The 21,466-nt window shown below is 34.5% G+C and overlaps 1 protein-coding gene across 2 annotated transcripts in view; it reads right to left on the reverse strand.

Annotated features, from left to right (window-relative positions):
- Positions 1-20,822, reverse strand: part of LOC149071723 (CD151 antigen-like) — a 41,357-nt gene extending 20,535 nt beyond the window's left edge. For both annotated transcript variants that reach the window (XR_016194562.1, XM_089247720.1), the window contains exon 1: positions 20,524-20,822. The gene's annotated coding sequence lies outside the window, so the exon portion shown is untranslated. The remainder of the gene's footprint in view (positions 1-20,523) is intronic.
- Positions 20,823-21,466: the final 644 nt, after the last annotated feature.

The raw sequence follows: 21,466 nt of genomic DNA on the forward strand, positions 1-21,466 counted from the left end.
TAATTCTAAAAGTTATCACGAAATTAATTCTAAAAGTTATCACGAAATTAATTCTAAAAGTTATCACGAAATTAATTCTAAAAATCATCACGAAATCATTTCTGAAAGTTGTCATGAAATCATTTCTAAAAGTAATCATGAAATCATTTAAAAAATTCGTTTCTAAGAGTTATCATGAAATAATTTCTAAAAGTTATCATGAAATAATTTTTAAAAGTTGCCATGAAATAACTGCTAAAAGTAATCATGAAATTATTTCAAAAAATGATCACGAAATCATTTCTGAAAGTAATCATGAAATCATTTCTAAAAGTAATCATGAAATCATTTCTAAGAGTTATCATGAAATCATTTCTAAGAGTTATCATGAAATAATTTCTAAAAGTTATCATGAAATAATTTCTAAAAGTTATCATGAAATAATTTTTAAAAGTTGCCATGAAATAACTGCTAAAAGTAATCATGAAATTATTTCAAAAAGTAATCATGAAATTATTTCAAAAAATGATCACGAAATCATTTCTGAAAGTAATCATGAAATCATTTCTAAAAGTAATCACGAAATCATTTCTGAAAGTAATCATGAAATCATTTCTAAAAGTAATCATGAAATCATTTCTAGAAATCGTCACAAAATCATTTCTAAGAGTTATCATGAAATCATTTCTAAAAGTTATCATGAAATAATTTCTAGAAATCGTCACAAAATCATTTCTAAGAGTTATCATGAAATAATTTCTAAAAGTTATCATGAAATAATTTCTAAAAGTTATCATGAAATAATTTCTAGAAATCGTCACAAAATCATTTCTAAAAGTTATCATGAATTAATTTCTAGAAGTCGTCACAAAATCATTTCTAAAAGTTACCATGAAATAAATTCTAAAAGTTAATATGAAATAACTGCTAAAAGTAATCATGAAATAACTACTAAAAGTAATCATGAAATAACTACTAAAAGTAATCATGAAATAACTACTAAAAGTAATCATGAAATAACTACTAAAAGTAATCATAAAATCATTTCTAAAACTAATCATGAAATAATTTCTAGAAGTCGTCACAAAATCATTTCTAAAAGTTACCATGAAATAAATTCTAAAACTTAATATGAAATAACTGCTAAAAGTAATCATGAAATCATTTCTAAAACTAATCATGAAATCATTTCTGAAAGTAATCATGAAATAATTGCTGAAAGTAATCGTGAAATCATTTCTAAGAGTTAACACGGAATAATTTCTAAAGATAATCATGAAACTGTTTCTCTCATTAAGTCAGAATCAATTTATAAAAAAAATCCAGAAATTATTTCTTTCGATAACTAATTTAAGATTTTCCCTTAAAATTAATTATAAATTAATCATTTCGTTCGATGAGATTTTGAAATTAATTCTTTCCGCAATTATATCTGAAATGCTCTAGAAATAGTTCCAAAAATATTTCTTTCAGAAATTGTATCAGAAATTTATTGGAAAAATTCTGTAATTTTAAAATCATTCCTTCAACGAAGTTTTCGATTCTCGATATTTTTCTCTTGTTACTTATACTTTTTGCGGATGCTTTGCTGAATTTCCCTCCCGAAATAATACATGAAAAAAGAAAGGTCCTCAAGAGTGTTTGGGCCCCGAGCCCTCCGATTTCGTTAGGAAGGCGCTCTAAATGAATAAAAAGCATATTATGGGGTTATAAATACCGCAATACAGCTCTCAACGACCAGCGAGCTTTAACGGATCTTAATCCGTTTACGATCACGAACGAATTATTTCGTCCAAACGCCAGTGGAACGAATGAATAATCAGTTCACTGTGTTTTCTTTCCTCTCTCCTCACTATCGCGAATCTATATTGTAACCCTATGAACTGAAGTTGTCCCCGTTTTTTTCTATATTCCTGTTAGTGTTTTCCAGCAAATATAATGTATCTTTCTACTGTATTCACGTAAGAGTGAAAGAGAACACGACGGGGTGAGGGTGAAAAGAGTAATCTACTGTATACTTCATTGTATGTGCATACACACACACACACACATATATTGCTCATAAAATAGATTTTTAATATCATACCACATTCTTTTTCTATGAGGTAACCAAATCGAAAACCGGTCACCAGTTTTAATCGAAGAATTGTAACAATTTTTTATAACGTATTTTTTATTTGGTAGGTGACAGCAGTGGGTCCAGTTCAATGATGTTTCGTATATGCATTATAGTACTGTACTGTATAGTTATTTTCTTCTATTTTCCCTTCTTTACCCCCCCCCCCTTTCCTCCTCCCATTTTCTAATGTGTGGTGAGGTTGGGACAAGGTTACCAGATTTAACGTCGATTCGTCAAATTTGTTGTCAAAATATTGTACGTTATTTACCCTTTCAATTTGAAGTAGTTTTTTTTCCCCTAGAAGTCGGTGGGCTACGGAAAAACAGCTGCGAGGGTCACATTTGACTCGCGGGCCAAGCGTTGTAGTACAGTATTATATTATACGTAAAAAACATTGTTGAACTCGAACTCCTACTGTCACCTATGAAATAAAAAATAACACAACTGTTCTAATTCTACGATTGAAATTGGTGACCGGTTTTCAATTAATGTGCAGCATGAAAAAAAAACCAATATGGTATTGATAAATATTTTTTGAGCAATAATATAAATTAAATTATTGTGTGTGTCGTGAAACTTTAACAGTTGTCGTTTGTTCGCAGTAAAGTAACACAAGTGAAATCCGTAAAAAAGAGCACCCGACTCTCATTGGTTTTTTTAATATCCTTTACTACCACGTTTTACAAAAAGCCGAAGAGGACTGACTCCTCTTTTCGGGTTTTACTCGTGTTATTTTACTATGAACAAACGTAAAAATTTCTACTGTAAAAATTTCTCTGCAAACTTGATAATTTAATTTATATTATTGCTAAAAAATATTTATTAATACCATACAATATTCCTTTCTTTTATGCGGTACATTAAAACCAGTCACCAATTTCAATCGAGGAATTATAATTGTTGTGTATTTTATTTGATAGGTGACAGCAGGAGTTACAGCTCAATGATGTTTCCTACACGTAATATAATAGTGTGCTCTTTTGTTATTTTAAATATTTTCTATTGTAGAAGGAATGTAATTTTCTGAAACTGTGGCGGTTGAAGACAAACACTTCCTTCACAATTTATAGGTAATTAACATTTATTATACAATTAAATTTACAGAACCTACAAGAACGAGTAGACCGCGTGACTGCCTCGTTTGAGCGGCAAAAAACGCGAGTCAAGCTCCGCCATCGCGCAGGCGCACTCTTTTCCCCCATTACGCGGACAGCGCCATCCAGTGGTGAACGCTGTCACCACACTAGAAGGCATATTTTTGTTGATAAGTTTTTATTTTTACCAGTTTATGAACAAAAGTAACTTTCAACGAAAGGGTCCAAAGGTGTCACCCTGAAAATATTACGAAAATATTTAAGTATATTCCTCTCTGGCGTGAAAACAAAAAAAAAAATTATCGGCGGAATGCAATCATTAAAGCTGCAAGAAATCATTAAAAAAGACAACAGTTGGCTACTCATCATCTCTCGCGATTCTCGGCGATATCTGTAAAAACCTCTCTTTTCCCTCTTCCTTCTTCTTCACCTCTTTTCAGCAGCCTTCCCCTTCACCATGGAAACTAGATTTTTTCTCTTTTTTTCCCTCTTTCTATGTCTGTGCTGTATCTAATCTTTTGTTGTTTGGATGACGTCGCTCTAAGACTTCAGGGTTGCAGGGATTTTAAATTTCATTCTTGGCCTTTATTGGCGTTCAAAATAATAATATTCGCAATTTTTATTTTTCGAGTGACCAATAATAATTCCACCGGGTATAATTATATTTTTATGCATATTTAAATGAGTAGAATTAGTGTTAATTTTTTCGAAACTTTTTGAGGAAAACACCTATGGACCTTTTCCTTGTAACAAAGGCACCATTTTTTTTTTCATGGTGAATAAGATTACACAATATAAGCCAGAGAATGACTGAGAATGCTTCTGTGTGTGAAAATTTTTTTTTTCTCTGCGCCGAAGGAATTTCCCCCCCCCCCCATGTTGTATCAACACCTTCTAGAGCAAGCACCTTCTGCTTTAGAAGGTATTGGTTGTATAAGGTAGCGTGTTATTTCGTCATTGCGCATAGATATCCAAATTCTGTGCGCAGGAAAACATGTCCGTGTAGGGGAAATAAAAAGCAATGTGTCCCTATCTGAAAAATAAAGTTAGAGGACACATTCCATGTTGGAATAAAATTTTTCATTTCCCGCGAGCATCTCGGTGCTCAACATATCCCCTCTTATCCTGGTGTCAGGCCCTCTTAGACTGAGATATTTGGTGGGCTTCCTCTATTTCAAATTTATAGTGTCAAAAGAAAAAAAATAATAATGAAATAAAATGTAATAATAATAAAATAATAATAATGAGCATCGTGCTAGATCCCTGCTAGCCCTTTCCTTGTAGAGGGTTATGGTAGGCATTTAAACCATTGAAGATAAATGCTTGATTTCGTACTTTGGAGGTACCGACAACTCAGATGAATACCCTATGATTCAATTGAAGAATATGTCAGAGTTCTTGTACAAAAGCATTCTGGTTATGGTTACAATAAAAACTCTTGATCCGTGATTATGACTCCCAATAGTCTGACGGGGATCCAGCCTCTTCAGTTCAACCTGTCACGGCACGGAGACCCATGGCCCCACATCCCACAGCAGCAACCCCCCCCCCCCCGCCCCGCCCAAGCTGAGATTTTTAGTGAGCCCTAGGTCAGGTTCTTCACGGGCCTCTCTATAATGAATTTATAGCGTGAAGAATAAAAAAAAGACGAGAATCACCTCCTGCTCCCGGGCTGAAGTCCAGTCACCCCCCCCCCTTGTGGGGAAGCATGCAGGGACCTCAGTTAAATAGGGCTTCCACGATAAAATCCGACACAATAAATATATATACTACAAGCTGAGACACCTAAGCCCTTTTCCATTTTGCCATGGAACTACGATTCTGTTGAGACGGTAGTAGGGACCACACTTTTTTTTTTTGATAAATATTCAAAAATTTGTTTGATCTCCGTAGAACAGCCTTACAACTATCAAGGCCGCTGTGGTGATCGAGTGGTTATAGCGACGGACTCGCGATGCGAAGATCCGGGTTCGAACCCCACAGTGGTGGTCGGCTGAAGTTGGTTTTCTGTGGTTCCCAACTTCAAGGCGCAAATGCGAGCCGATCTCCCCGTTAAAAGTCTCGCCACAGAGAGCAACAGTCCTACAACGATAAATCATTCAATCATAACACTTCACTCATAGTTAGAAAAACTAGTGGCAGATGGCAGCACTACACATAACAAGCATTACAGAGAAACAACAAAACTTCACGTCAGGTTTCACTACACATACACGCACATTCCCGCATGTACCGATTCGTTGGGGGGGGTTCCGCGGGAAAGGGTGTGGTGTAGTAGTAGTAGGTAGGGCCTCCAAAAAATGACTCGGGGATCCATGATGTTCTTAAGTCAGCCACCTCGTTGGGCAATTTGCCTGTTGTGGCGTTGTATTTGTATTGTATTAAGGGTTTCGTGAGAAACTTTACGTTGGAAACCTAAAGAGTCTGCAAGAAGGTGAGTGATCAGAAACGTTGACCCAAAGAGTATGCAAGCGTATGAGTGACCTAGAGATTGTCCAAGCTGGGAGTGACATAAATGTGCGAGCATGTGAATGACAAAAATTAGCAAGCATGTGAATGACAAAAGAGTGACCTGTAAAAAATGAAAGCACGGGAGTTACCGAGTAATCAAAACAGTTGGCAAGCATGGGAGAGACCAAAACAGTTTGCAAGCATATGAAAGACAAAAAAGTGACCTAGAGAGTGTGCAAGCATTTGAATGGCAAAAGAGCGACCTATAGAGTGTGCAAGCATGTGAGTAACCAAAAGGGTGACTTGAAGAGTCTGAAAGCAGGTGAGTGACCTAGAGATTGTGACAAAAAATCGGAATGACTTTGAGAGTGTGCAAGCATGTGAATTACCAAAAGATTGACCTACAGAGAGAACGAGGAACTAGATGAGTGAGCGACCAGAAGAGATACTTAGAGAGTGTGCAAGCATGTGAGTGGCAGAAAGAATCATTAAGTGACAGAGACATATTAACGGCATGGGGGGGGGGGGGAATAAGGTGGCCCTAGGTGGAAAATTCGGAAGGGCAGCAAATGTGGGAAATGAATAATGAAGAAAAGCAGACTAGAGAAAGGGTTGCAAAACATATAAATATGCCCCTGTATATATATATATCTCCGCCATTTTCCCCAGACAAGGGCGTGAGCATGAAATGCTATTTAATTACTACAACTATTATTACTATAAATTATTATTATTATACTTTTGTTGTTCCATTACTTAACAGATGAAGTAAATTAACGCAAAGACTATTCCCCAATCGCTGATCCAGCTCAATGAACCTAATGATCCTAGACATGAGTACTTCTCTGCAATATGCCACATGTTTAATGGGATCGGGTTAATGCGGTCATGTTAATCCCTCCATTGCGCAATAAAAATGAGCCGCACGACATGAGTCGTTGCTAAATGATAATAACGCATGTAACGAGACATGTATATTACGTTGATTGTGTTGACTTTATCGCGTGTCTTTTTGCGTCATCTGGAGGGTAAAATTGAGTCATACCTGATGGTTATGTTGAGTCACCGTGCTATAAATCACGAGTGATGGCTATGACTTATTCATTAGCGTGGCTACCTTCTCATATGTCCAGTGTGTGTGTGTGTGTGTGTGTGTGTGTGTGCGCTTGTTCCGACATAATTATGAACGATTGGCTTGCCCCGTCAGAAATTTTAGAAACTGTAAAAATAACAATCTGTGTTAGTGGGGTCCGGAGCCGTCTACATACATGGTCCCACACTGGATCGTTCACCAAAACAACTTCGCTTCTTTCCCCGTTCGAAGAGCCGGTGATCGGTGCCAGGGATGCATCTGGGGGGGGGGGGTGCAGGCAGATCTGGTGCCCCGGGCGCCAGACTAGACGGGGGCGCAAATTTCACTCTTTAACCTCTCCTTCGACATTATGAGGGAGCGCTAAAATGCGTGTTTGCCCCGGCTGACCAAGCATCTAGTTACGGTCCTGATCGGTGCCATTGAGGAATGTCTGGGAGAGTTGTAACCGAAAATCAATAGCATTCTCCGATCAATGTTTAAGCAGAATCTGTGTGAGAATCTCGCGATAGAAGTGAGACTTCTATGTTGTTTAAGTCTGGTTTGACAAGACTAGATTCACCTCGTCTCGCAGCTATGTTTTACTGGTCGCAAGATATCGAAGCGTGTAACCCGATTTTTTTTATATATTTCAAACTGTATGCATCGCCTATCTACCACCTCTAAAGCGGACGTTCTTCGGTTCCAGAGGCGTCACCGGGGAATGGAAAGGTAATAAACTGTCTTTTTCCCGACACAAACCGCAAAATGGTTCATCAGCCCCATTTTTAAGGGAAAGGAAAGCTTACCTTATTTCCGTTGCTTCGTATCATTTTTTCTCTGACGTGGATCTAAAAATTCACTACCCCACCTAAACGAGGTTTCACTTCAATAATTGCCAGGAATGTAAACAAAGACGACTTGCGTTGACTGCACCATTGTCGGGGCCGCAACGAACTCTGAGTCTGGAACCTATTAACCTAATATTTATCCATTAAGCGTATTTAATTATTACCACTTTCTTCGGTTTACGAAAAATTGGCCACCAACATTTCACCCCAGATGTATCGCCTTTGACGTTTCACCAAACATTTCACCGAAGATATTTCACCCCTACGTTTCACCAAAGATATTTCCCTCCCCACGTTTCACCAAAGACATTTCCCTCCCTACGTTTCACCAAAGACATTTCCCTCCCTACGTTTCACCAAAGACACGTCACCCCTGATGTTTCATCCGCAACGTTTCGCTCGAGACGTCGCCGACCCCCGCCCCCCAACGTTTCACCCAAGACGTTTCAATCCGATACCCCAACATTTCACCCACGGAGTTCCACTGAAGACATTTCACACCTGACGTTTCATTCAAGACATTTTACCCCTGATGTTTCACCCAAGATTTCACCCATAGCGTTTCATCAAAACTTTACAATCCCGACGTTTCGACCAAGGCATTTCACCCCTGACGTTTCATCCCCTACGTTTCACCCCTGACATTTCGCCCCTCCCTCAACGTTTCCCTCAAGACCTCTCATCCCGATACCTCCACATTTCACCCCCCCCCCTACATTTCGTCTCAACGTTTCATCCACATTTCGCCCCTCACTCAACGTTTCACTCAAGACATTTCACCGCAATACCTCCGCATTTCACTCCTAGTGTTTCGCCTAAGAAACTTCACACCCGACGTTTGACCCAAGACATTTCCCTCCCTACGTTTCACCAAAGACACGTCACCCCTGATGTTTCATCCGCAACGTTTCGCTCGAGACGTCACCAACCCCCGCCCCCCAACGTTTCACCCAAGACGTTTCAATCCGATACCCCAACATTTCACCCACGGAGTTTCACTGAAGACATTTCACACCTGACGTTTCATTCAAGACATTTTACCCCTGATGTTTCACCCATGACATTTCGCCCCTCCTTCAACGTTTCACTCAAGACCTCTCATCCCGATACCTCCACATTTCACCCCCCCCCCCCTACATTTCGTCCCAACGTTTCATCCACATTTCGTCCCTCACTCAACGTTTCACTCAAGACATTTCACCGCAATACCTCCACATTTCACTCCCAGTGTTTCGCCTAAGCAACTTCACACCCGACGTTTGACCCAAGACATTTCGTTTTCACCAACGTTTCATCCCCAGTTGTTATTTGATCATAATTTTTGGCTGACCATATTTGATTGATTAAAATACGGGAAATTTAGATCATAAATACTGGACATCGTCAATTTTTACCAAAACTGCGAATTGTCAGTTTGGCACTGCACGGGGGCCCCCTCAGGGGAAGAAGGGCTTCATGAAAATGGCATCTGGTTAAAATTTTCGAGAGTAAGCGTGTAAATTGAAAAGCAGGCATTTTTCATCAGATGGGGGGGGGGGGGGCGTAAGAAAATTACCTTTGCCTGAGGCCCATGATTCTCTCTAAAAAGGCTCTGGAGACTACCTATCGTTTGTACTTACTCTCTTGAGTCATTCCATCTCCCTACTCCCTTCCGAATAGATATTTCCCACTTCGGGGAAACGCTGAACTAAAGTGATCTTCGAAGAAACAGCGAGACGTTTTTCCACAAAAAGTCAGGAAGTGCCAAATTACTGCAATGTCCATTGTAGAGATCATGTCGATGAGCGAGTCGCAGTGTCAAACATTTAATAAATCTTCATTTCGACGATAGGTACGAAGTGCAACAAACGAAAATTTTCTTGGTGATTTGAGCTCTAACTTATTCTAGGAATTTCTTTCTTGGGGGGGAAAACGCCATTTTTTTGTCGGAAGCGACAAAAAACTGTGTTGTTATGTCCGAGGTCGCTGTGGTTTCGGTGACGTTATAAACAAGGTTCATTAACATTATTCTCTGTATGGGTTCTTATGGGAATCAGCCCGCATCGCTAATCATTGGCGTTGAAGCCGAAGTGTCGTTATAACTGAGTTTGACTGTTAAATATACGGGATATTTTTTCAGGAAGGACTTCCTAACATTGAAATGACACGACTTGGAGAATCAGTGATAGACAGAAAGATGAAGAAAGTAGTTCGATGGGCAAGCTTGGAATTTTAAATGCATCTGTTTGCATTAATTACAATTTTAATGAACAGATGGTGTCACTGTCGTTTTATTTCGCGAAGTCTTTCTGTGGGGGTCATTTGAGGTCATTGCTTGCAGCAAGTGTCTTAAAATGCAGTATCAGCCTGAACAGTATTCATTTGTGAGGCATACGCATCCATTGCAGTACAGACATCGCAGGAAACTGCAAAACTTCAGACTCCACTCTTCAGTTCGTGCCAATTAAGTCATATAATTGCTAAGCAAGGTGAACATTCTGAATCCATCGCTTTGTGATTTGACCCAAATTTATGAAGGACAATATAATTTAAATTATAAAATTGTTTAAAAGGCATTGCACCGAGATTGTGGTGCCATCTTTCAACCAAACTAATTTCTGAAACCGTTGTATTTGAAATCCCGGGCCTGCCCATTAAACTAAGCTTACCGGATTCAAAAACAGAGAAAGGAGGACGCCTGAGTGCGCACCAATTGTAAGGTCACTATATTCCCCTCTTTGGGACAGAGTGGGAGCCATGCTCTGGTTTGTGGCCAGGTCACTACCCTGAACAAAAAAAACTATCAACCACTAAAAAAAAGCAAAGACAGAGAAAAAGAAAAAATACTCGATCCATCTGCCTTCGCTCATAATGAATTGTTTTCACCATCTGACCAGTTTTATTGCTGTGTGACCTTTGCCTGCAGCATGGCGAGGTTTTCCTTTTGCCTTGAAGAACCTTGTCTTCTGTTATATTTACAGGCATTTCTGTGAGATTTAATCGTGAGAATTTAATTTATTTACATAGAGTTATAGACATTATCCTTATTTCGTCTTTCGTCCATCGCATCGTCATTCACTCTTATCGTCCACTCTCTGCTCACGCGTGCACAAACGGATTCACCAACGCTATTCCGGAAGATGGCGCCATCTCTCTCACAATCGGCCATCCTGCAAATCTTCCGTCCCGGAAGATCTGTTTTTCCGAAACGTCCACTTCTTCATGCACTTACATAATTGACGATCTTCGATGGTACGCCATAATCACTGATCTCGTCGTATGCGTCTTTCACCGGTCTGTCGAAATTTCCAAACTCTGACTGCGTCTTTACGTCCTCCAACTGATCGCGATCAAATCAGCAGCACGACATTTTTCTGCGGTCTTCCGTCTTGAGCTGAACGTCTTCCTGTTTTCGTCAGTCACTTCACTAATCTGTTCCTTAGATGACCTCAGATGTTTGTTTCTTCCCGCCCTCTCAGGTATCACAGTCTCATTCAAACTCATTGAGTGTTTCAACTCTCATTTGCATTTCATCCATGCACCGTGATACAGTTCTGCCAATGACTTGATGTAACGAATTTTTCAATGCCTTCATCTCTTCCTCTTTCTCCCTTTGAAGGAGATTCTTCTGCTCTGTTAGCAAAGCCTCCTTCTCTCGTTCGAATGCAGCTTTCAGATCCTTCTCCTTTTTATCCAGTCTCAACATCAGCTCCATTTGGTGTCTTTTCGTCATCTCAGATATTTCTTGTTCCAGGTGTTCAATGAAACTCTTGTCGTTCAGCTCAATCTGTTTCCTTCTGTCCTCTAATTTTTCTTTAACGTACTTTTTTATGATATGTCCCACGTCGACTTCATTTTCACTCACCGCAGCTGTCAGTAGACTCCAGTTTGTTGATGCTGACGATTCTGCTTCGGTCTTATCACCGTCTGTTAAGCGAGCGTTTTTTTCCCCACTCATTGGCGTTGGTTGGTACGTCTTACGTCTCACTGTTTTATTCACATCTTTCTGATTTGTGACAGAATTTGCACACATTTAAGAAGCATTTACCGCCACGCGACTTATTTCTACAGTCTTTTGATAGATGCCTTCTTTCTCCACAGTAGTAACATCTAGTCTTAGCATCGAGTTGTAAGAAGATCTTGGGTTGTTTTCGCCCTCACGTGAATACTCGGTCGAAGGCGTCGGATAGCGGTGCCCTCGACTATTGCTAGTTTTCATGTCATAATACACCACCAACTTCGCCTTGAACTCCCTCACCGACGTCGCACCATATAGCAAGATTTTGTGTTTGTCTCTGGAATGCCGTCCAGCACATACTCGATAATTGCGGCATCCTCGATATTAAAATGAGTGCGTTACTTATGCCATAAAAAAACAAAAATAAACCTAACTGCAGTAGAATCTCGACTATACGGCCTGGTCTCTTGGCGAAATAACGTCACCAAATCATCGAGGCTGTCGCCAAACTTCACCAAGTTTGTTAGCAATTTGGCGATATTTATAGATAAATGCGTGTTAATTTTTACTTAAGATAATGACTATTTACAAGCGAAAAATGATATAATAAATGATAAATAAGAACTTTTTACATTATTTTCGCAACAATATTCATATTATTGGACTTCCTTTTCCTGCTATAAATTTTTAAACTTACAGTGCCTAACATTTACATTAAGTATACATTTATGTGTAAAGTACTGACCTGTACCAAGAGGTCACAAAATATGAATAGGAGCGGTTTTCGGTAATAAAATGACGTTTTTGATGGTATGGTATGGTGTGGGTAGGAAGTGAGCATTTATACAACTCCGGCCTATCTGGCTCTTTTGTTTTCCGACACGCCCTTTCTCCACATTTGGCCGGATAGTCCGGATTGTACGGTACTACATCAGGAAAGCACCTATTTGGAGACCAGAAAAAAATCCTTATCATGTTTTTCCGAAGTAACCAAAACAAACAGAACACTTTCCTCACAACATGATTGTCTTTTCCTTGGTGTCAAGGTTAAGGAAATGGAACACGAATAACAAAATGGTAAAAAAAAAAATAAGGCAAATAATAGATACCAGCCCTTTTACTAATGTCAGGGTTTTGTGTCTTAAGAGAAAGTTCTCCAGCAATTATTTCTGATGAACGTGTCTGGACTGCGTAAAATAAGACGTGACTTTGGAAATAATGTGTCATCTTTCAAGTCACGCTATTCTTGTATCTTGCAAATGTCACGTGTGCGGAACAGAAACCAACCTACGCCTTATTCTGATTTCGCAACGGTATTTTTACAAAACTGTGAAGTTCAAGGCTGCAGCGAACTCTCAAAATATTTAGCATAGTTGGCAAATTTACAGTTGTAATTTTTTTTTTAATTTTAGAACTTTTCCTAAATTTCATAATTTTTTTCTTCAATTTTATGAATATGTTCTGGATTTTTTTTTAAATTTAAAAAAAAAATTAAAATTATAAAGCAATACTTTGATTTTAAATTTAAAATACTTTGAAAAAAAATTTCTAAATTGTAAAACAGAAAAGAATAAAAAAATATTCCTCAATATTTCTTTAAATATTAAGGAAAAATTTTAAATAAAAATCCTAAACTTCAAGGAAAAATCCTACACCTTTTTAAAACTAGAAAAAAATTCCACAGCATATTGTTTTAAAAATTAAAAACAATCAAAATTTTTTAATTTAAAAAAAAAACCTGGATTTTTTATTTAATTTTATGAAAATCGTGTGGGAATTTTTTTCAGTTTTAAGAAAATATGCTGAATTTTTTTTAAATATTTTATGAAAAACCACATTTTTTTCAACTTTATTAAAATCTCGATTTCTTTTTAATTTTATGAAAATATTCTGGATTTTTTTTTCAATTTTATGAAAATCTTTTGGAATTTCTTTTTTAGTTTTGTGGAAATCTGGATTTTTTTTTCAATTTTATGAAAATCTTTTGGAATTTCTTTTTTAGTTTTGTGGAAATCTGGATTTTTTTTAATTTATGGAAAAATCTGTTGTTTTTTTTTTTAATTAATCTGATCAAAATGATATGAAATTTGAATTTTAGAACTTTTTTAATACTGTACCTGGAAAACTTTTGAGAAATGTTTATTCTTTTTTTTTTTTTAGAAATTTTTTTAAACTTCTTTTTAAACTTAAAAACGAAATACTGAACAAAGATTTAGAAAAAAAAAATCAAATTTTTGGAATTAAGGAAAAAACCAAGAATTTTATAGATTCAAATTTAAATGTTTTTTTTTCCATGATTAAAAAAATTAAAAAAAATGTTTTTTTACTTTGTTCTTTTCCAATTTGGATTCTTCTTTCAAGTTTAAAACGTTCTGGTACTAAAAAAATACTATTTTATAAAAATTCTATGGCGTTTCTTTCGTTTTGACAGAAAAAAAAAGAAATTTCTTCAAGTTTTAGGAAAAAAGATGAAATTTTTTGAATTAAAAAAAAAATACTGTTGAATCTTCTTTTTTTTTAAATTTTAGATGAATTGGATGAATTTAGATGAACTATTGAACATAGAGTGTTTTATTTTAATTAATTAACTTTTCCTAAATTTTAGAATACATTACACAATTTTATACAAATGAATTTTTATTTATGTCAAAAGTTTAATTTGTAAAAAATGGCATGGAATTTATTTTGATTTAAAAAAAAAATTATGTAATTTATTTCGATATCAGAAAATAAATTCAAAAAATTTCTTCAGATTTTTGGAATTATTTTTTTAAAAGATGAATTTTCTTCTTTATTTTAGATGAATGTGAGTGTATCGATTTTTTTTAATTTTAGAACATTTCCTAAATTTAAAAACCAAAATTAAATTTTTAAAAAACGTTTCAGATTTTTTAATTAAAACAAAATTTAGTCTGTTAAAAATGCTGTGGAATTTTTTTTCTAGTTTTAAAAAGGTGTAGGATTTTTCCTTGAAGTTTAGGATTTTTATTTAAAATTTTTCCTTAATATTTAAAGAAATATTGAGGAATATTTTTTTATTATTTTCTGTTTTACAATTTAGAATTTTTTTCAATTTATTTTAAATTTAAAATCAAAGTATTGCTTTATAAATATGCTAATGAATTTTTGGAATTTCAAAAAAAATAGAACTGATGGATTATTTTTTCAAATTTTAGAACTTTTCCTAAATGCTTATATAATAAAAAAATTTAAATTTTTTAACTAAATTAACTAAATAACTATAATTAACTATAATTAACTAAATTTTTATAATTATGATTTTTTATTTATTTTAACCTGATAAAAATCGTATGAAATTTACTTAAATTTTAAAAAATTACATAACTTTTTTCCGATTTTAGACTTTTTTTTAAATAATTTTTCTCAAAATTCAGAAAAAACTTCGAGAAATATTTTTTATATTTATACTTTTTTTTCAATTTTTAAAAAAATTATGTATTTTTTTTGTTTTAAAACTACTCGAAGGACTTTTTCAATTTCCAAAAATTAAAAAAAAAAATTTTTATGGGATATCTTCTAATTTTAGAAAAAATATAAATTTAAATTTTGGAAAAAAGTACGTAATTTTTGGAATAGAAAAATATATAAAATAAAAAGAAAATTAGATGAAATATATGGAAAATTTTTTTCAATTTTAGATTAATTCTACGAATTTCTTTTTTAAATTCAATAAATGAATTTTCTGATTTGTTTAAATTTAATATTTTATTGAAGAAATGCATTAGTTTTCTAAAAATTGATGAAAATTCAATTTTTTGAATCTGAAATTTGAAAAAAAAAATTATTCAATAGAATATCGAAAATTTTTAGAAATATTGAAGTTTTTGATGGGAATCCCGTGCCAATATTACATTGTTTTTGTTTTTATAGGAAAGGTCACACTCATCCACCTTTCGTTCATCCCAACATCACCACCACCAACAACAACAACAACTAGTGCGCATGCGCCAATTCGAATTTCCACTGGCAGCATCCCGGTCAAGGACATCCTCTATCGATCTTCTTGGGATGCCCAGGAGTCAAAGAGAGAGGGTTACATTCTTCACATGGAGGACAGAAACCAATTTAATACAGCAGATGCCAAATTATCTCAGTTCGGGAACAATTAGTCGCGAGTAAATAGAGATTAGGGGTGTAAATAAATTGCATGTGTTTGGCAACATGGCTTGAACATGCAAGCATAATAATAAAGTTCATAAAATTATTTCAAGGCAACTGACTACCAATTACTACCACTATATATTTATTTTATGAAGTTTTTACACACAATCCAAAATTGTTTTAAACTGGAATTACACTATAAAAGTTTGATAAAAGATGTTTTACAAAACTTGAAAAATAACCAATAAGATCTTGGTGGTTACATTCGCGTAACCCATACGCTTATTGGTTTTTCAAGTTTTATAAAAGAACTTTTGTAAAACTTTTATAATTTAATGCCGGTCTTATTCATGTTCATGCAATAAGTAAAGACAAAGTTGTGGCTGATTTAAGCGTTTGAAACTAGAAGTATGTTTATGGTTTTGCTGCCAGTGGACACACTCTAAGTCACTCTTTTGGTCACCCCCATGCTTAAACAGTCTCTAGGTCATTCTTTTGGTCACTCACTGATCCTGCCTTCTCTTTCTAGGTCAATCTTTTGGTCATTCAAGTGCACGCACACTGATTTGGTCACTCCCATGCTTAAATAATTTCTATGTCACACTTTTGGTCGCTAACTGACTTTGCTCCTTCCTTGCTAGGTCACCTTGTTGGATCACCTCGTCAAAAAGGAATTAACACTGATTTGGTCACTCACATGCTTGCCGCTTCAGGTTACACTTTTGGTCACCCACCGACCTGCTCACTCACTAACCTGATCACCTGGTCTTCACGTAACTCCCGTAACTCTCTTGGTCACTGGCGTGCTTGCAAATGCTCTAGGTTTCTCTTTTGGTCACTCACTCACCTAATCTCTTGCTCTCCAGGTCACTTCATGGATCTAGTCCCTCACTCTTTAGGACATTCTTTCAGTCACTCACTGGCCTGGTCCATCGCTCTCTAGGGCAGTCTTCTGGTCACTCACATGCTCGAAAGTTCTCTAAGTTAATTTTTTGTTCGCTCTCCGACCTGACTTTTCGCATCGCATCCTAGGCAGAAGCGGATTTATGGTTCTATCACCTGCAAAAGTTTTCAAAATTTCGGGTGAAGGGCTAGAAAATTTCAGCTGCCCTTTCCCATTTTTGTTTTTTCCCCCATTTTCTTGACCACTCATTGCTCAAATTTTCCGTCCTTTTGAACTTTCCGCCCTGGGCTACAGCCCGCTGAGCCTCCCTATAAATACGCTTCTATCTGAAACAATTATTTCAAAAGCAACACACAAAACGTTTTCACACGCGTTTCATTCATTTTTCAAAGATTCATTTTTTCGTTACTTTATTCCACAACCGAAGGGTTCCCCCTGTCTTACCCAGGGCTCCCTACTTTCATCCAGAATGAGACGCTTTCCACTTATTGAATCTAATCAAATCTTAATTTAATGATGAACAAAAATTTTATAAATAAGATTGATCTCTGGAACCCTGGGCCAGGCCAACACCCCTTATGATGCATAAGTCCCCTCTTATATGTACGGGGTGTTGGCCAAGCATGGATCCAGAAAGTTGAAAATCATATCTGTGAATAACCGAAAAAAAAAAATTTAAAAATAGATCTGTGTAAAATATGGGAATGATTAAACGTGACCCCCCTCCCCCCCGATACCGCCCTGGGTCCGCATTTACCCTAGAGTTCAGTGAGCTTCCTCCTCGTGGGGGTTTTATGGCCGTCTCAACATCACGGGTCCTCGGGCAAAGTGATGTTCTGGGGAGGCATACTTAGCTGGAAGTAACAGCTTACATATGTGCATACGTAGTTACATATGAAATTCATAGCAACAGGTAGGCCTCCTATGGGGTTGTTTATGTGTTGGTGATAATTCGTACATGTATTGTATCATTATATCGGGGTGCGATCGTAAAATTTGTTATCGTTATATAGGGGTCCAATTACATCCATCACACGTACTAGACTCATTGAAAATTTTTTTTTTTTCATACTTATCAAATTCATCAATTACACTAGACTAGGTATCATGCATAACCACAGATAAAGGTGATAAATTTCAAGTATTTATCAAATTTACCAACGACACTTGGTTATTATGCATAATCACCTATAAAAAAAGCGATATTTATTTTTTTAGTATTTATCAAATTTACCAACGACACTTGGTTATTATGCATAATCACCGATAAAAAAGCGATATTTATTTTTTTAGTATTTATCAAATTTAACAACGACACTTGGTTATTATGCATATTCACCGGTAAAACTGATCAATTTATCAAACTTACCAAGGCGATTGATAATTATTTATAGTAACCGGTTTTTTAAAGGGTTATTTTCTATGAATTCACTCGCGGTGTCATTTGCCGATGAACCGCAAAAATGTTAAAATTTTTAACAATAATGAGATATGATCACTAATTTAAATGCATGTGTTTTTTGTAATTTTTTTTTTTTCGTGAAATATATTTTGGTTTACATTGTAATTTGTAGTAGTAATTAGAAAATTTGTCGTAAACTGAATTTTTTTTACAATCAATGATATACCCCATTTAGGAAGGTAATTTCCTTGATGCAGTATGATGAGCCTAAGTACGAGCATTATGGATGTTACTAGTATCAATAAAAATTTAATAATTTTTTTTTAGTGTAAAATTATGTAGTCTTCCCACGAACCACTTATGCCATCGTCGTGGACCATCTCTGGTCCGCGGACCATAGGTTGAGAAACGCTGCTATATTTTATTACTATTTATATGATCCATGATTGTAATAGAATCAAATTTACTCTGACATTTACATTTGAAATCAATCTACATTTGTAAGAGAATTCATTTTGTACTGGTTATCGTATCCAAATTTAATTTATGATGATAATTGTATTTAAATTCAATTTATGATGATAATTGTATTTAAATTCAATTTATATGTATAATTTTTCCTGAATTCAATAAATATTGATAAGTATAATTGAATATATTTTATATTATTCTGATATTTTTTTTAAATATTAAATTTTAAATTATATTCAAGTTATATTCCTAATTACACCAGAATCAAATTTATTTGTATTATTGTATTTAAATTAAATTATATGTGTAAATATGTATTTAAATTAAATTTGTATTTATAATTGTATTTAAATTCAATTTGTATTTATAATTGTATTCAAATTCAATTTGTATTTATAATTGTATTTATATTCAATTTATATTAACAATTACATTTGAACCAAATTTGAACTTTGTAATTAATTACACCTAAATTAAATTTATTTTCACTAATGTATACTTAAATTAATAGTTATAAATATATCTCTACAAATTCTCAGCATATATATTAACAATTCTATTTACATTAAATTTTGTTATTGAATTACACCTATAGTTATGATTGTGTGAGAATTAAATTTATATTGCTAATGTAATTTATGAAGCCAAATTCAATATATGTATATAATTATATTTGATTACGCATTATTACATATGAATTTCTTTCATATTGATAATTAAATTTTAATTCAATCAACATTTGGATATATTGTATTTGAATTCAATTTGCTTTCATCATTGTATTTCAATAGAAATAAGTTTTTTTTTATAATTATATCTAAATTCAATTTATACTTGTAATTGAAAATTCAATTTATATTTCAATTCAACTATTATAACAATGTCCCAAATCAATTCATGTCGATAATTGTATTTGAATTCAACCATATGCAAGGTTATATCTGAATTCAGTCCACCTGCAGTATTATAACGGAATTCTCATTTCATATTGAAAATTAAGTTTTAATTGAATCGATATTTATTTTTGTATTTGAATTCATTTTATATTAAAAATGACACCTGAATTCAATTTATTTTCATTATTGTATTTAAATAGATATTGAATATAATCATAAATACATCTGAATTCAATTTCAAATTGCAATTGTATTTATGATCAATTGTATTTGAATTGTATTAAATTTTGTATTTGAATTGTATTAAATTTTGTATTTGAATTGTATTAAATTTTGTATTTGAATTGTATTAAATTTTGTATTTGAATTGTATTAAATTTTGTATTTGAATTGTATTAAATTTTGTATTTGAATTGTATTAAATTTTGTATTTGAATTGTATTAAATTTTGTATTTGAATTGTATTAAATTTTGTATTTGAATTGTATTAAATTTTGTATTTGAATTGTATTAAATTTTGTATTTGAATTGTATTAAATTTTGTATTTGAACTGCATTGAATTTTGTATTTGAATTGTATTAAATTTTTTATTTAATTGTATTAAATTTGAATTCGATCTATATGTATGATTATATGAGAAAGAATTTATATATTGGTTACCCTATATCCGAATTCAATTCATGTTGATAATTGTATTTGAATTCAATCATATGCAAGGTTATATCTGAATTCATTTCAGACTCATAATTAAGTTTGAATTCAATTTATATTTATAACTGCATAAAATTGTTAAATTTATAACTGCGTGTAATTTATATTTGTTAAAATTTGTAATTTCATTAAAAAAACTCATTTTTATAGTTTGTACATTTGAGAGCTAAGATTATTCTTTTCATAATTACATCTTAATTCTACTTATATTTTCGACGCAAATTGGTTGATATTTGTAGATATAATTATCACTATAATCTTTTTATCACTCCCTATTCAATCCATTTTGAACCGTATGAATGAATCATAAATATTTATAATAATTTAATTATAATATAATCAATAATAACACGGAAATATAAAATAGAAATATAAATAATTATCGTATTCTCCAAAAAAAGCAATATTAATTTAAGAATCAATTAAAATCATGAATTAATAATTCCAGAAAATAATTATAAATTTAAAAATATTTTAATTTATAATAATTATCAATAACCAAATTCGTGTACTGACCAACAAGAGAATCCTTTAAAATTCAAATCAGGAAAACAAGATGGCTCTAGATGGCTTCTTCCAACATGTTTAAATAAATAATAATTGGTAATTATTATTGTTATAATTATTCAAATCGGCTCAGTAGCTTCGCATTGGACAGAGGACAGACACAAAAAGAGAGCGAAGAGAAGATGGTGATGAAGAAGAACGGAGAATACAAAACATGCGCACCATCACCACCACAACCACATCCAAATAAAATAGAACTGGGTGCCTTTGAAAATACTGACGTTTACCCGCCGCAGGGCACTCTCCAATCCCAGGGCTGGAATTGAAGACCCTTGAACAGGTGAAAGTATTAAACCGGGGTGGGTGGGAAAGGAGAGCATCCCCCCCCCCGGTGTCATGCGCATGCGCTGTAAGACTCATATCGATTCCTCGTGTGTGTGTGTATGTATTTAGAGTTATTATGTTCATGTGATAAGAGAGAGAGAGGACGAGGACTTCTTCCAATCATCAGTAGTCGGTCTTGTTGCCAAGAGGACGTCGTGGACTTTTTTTAGATGAGCACCTCGACTTTCATTGTTATTTTTTTTTTTTTTTTTTGCAACTGTTGCATGAAGTTGAATTTCGTCTTCATTCGTGCATTTGTTGAATGGATATTTTTCGAGATCAACTATTTTCCGGTTGTGTGAGGTACACTCAAGCAGGGCGGCCGTTACCAGACGCAGGGCCCGGTATGGAAGATAATAGTGGGGGGGGGGGGGGCAGGTGCGTTTCAATGCATGGCTGAAAATGAAACGAGGCACCCGAGTCCCCTGGTACAAGTGTGGGACAGATTGGGTGTCTCTCGGTTCCTATCACTGCTATCACCGTCATGGCCCCCACATGGGGGGGGGGCTGACAGGGCTCTAGCCCTGGGGCCCGGGACGGTTATCATCATTTTTTTACTTTTTCACGC

This window comes from Pholcus phalangioides, unplaced genomic scaffold (genome assembly GCF_987345545.1).
Source record: "Pholcus phalangioides strain wild (caught in Gottingen) unplaced genomic scaffold, Ppha-v1.0 ptg000018l_1, whole genome shotgun sequence".
In the NCBI taxonomy this organism is placed as follows: domain Eukaryota; kingdom Metazoa; phylum Arthropoda; class Arachnida; order Araneae; family Pholcidae; genus Pholcus; species Pholcus phalangioides.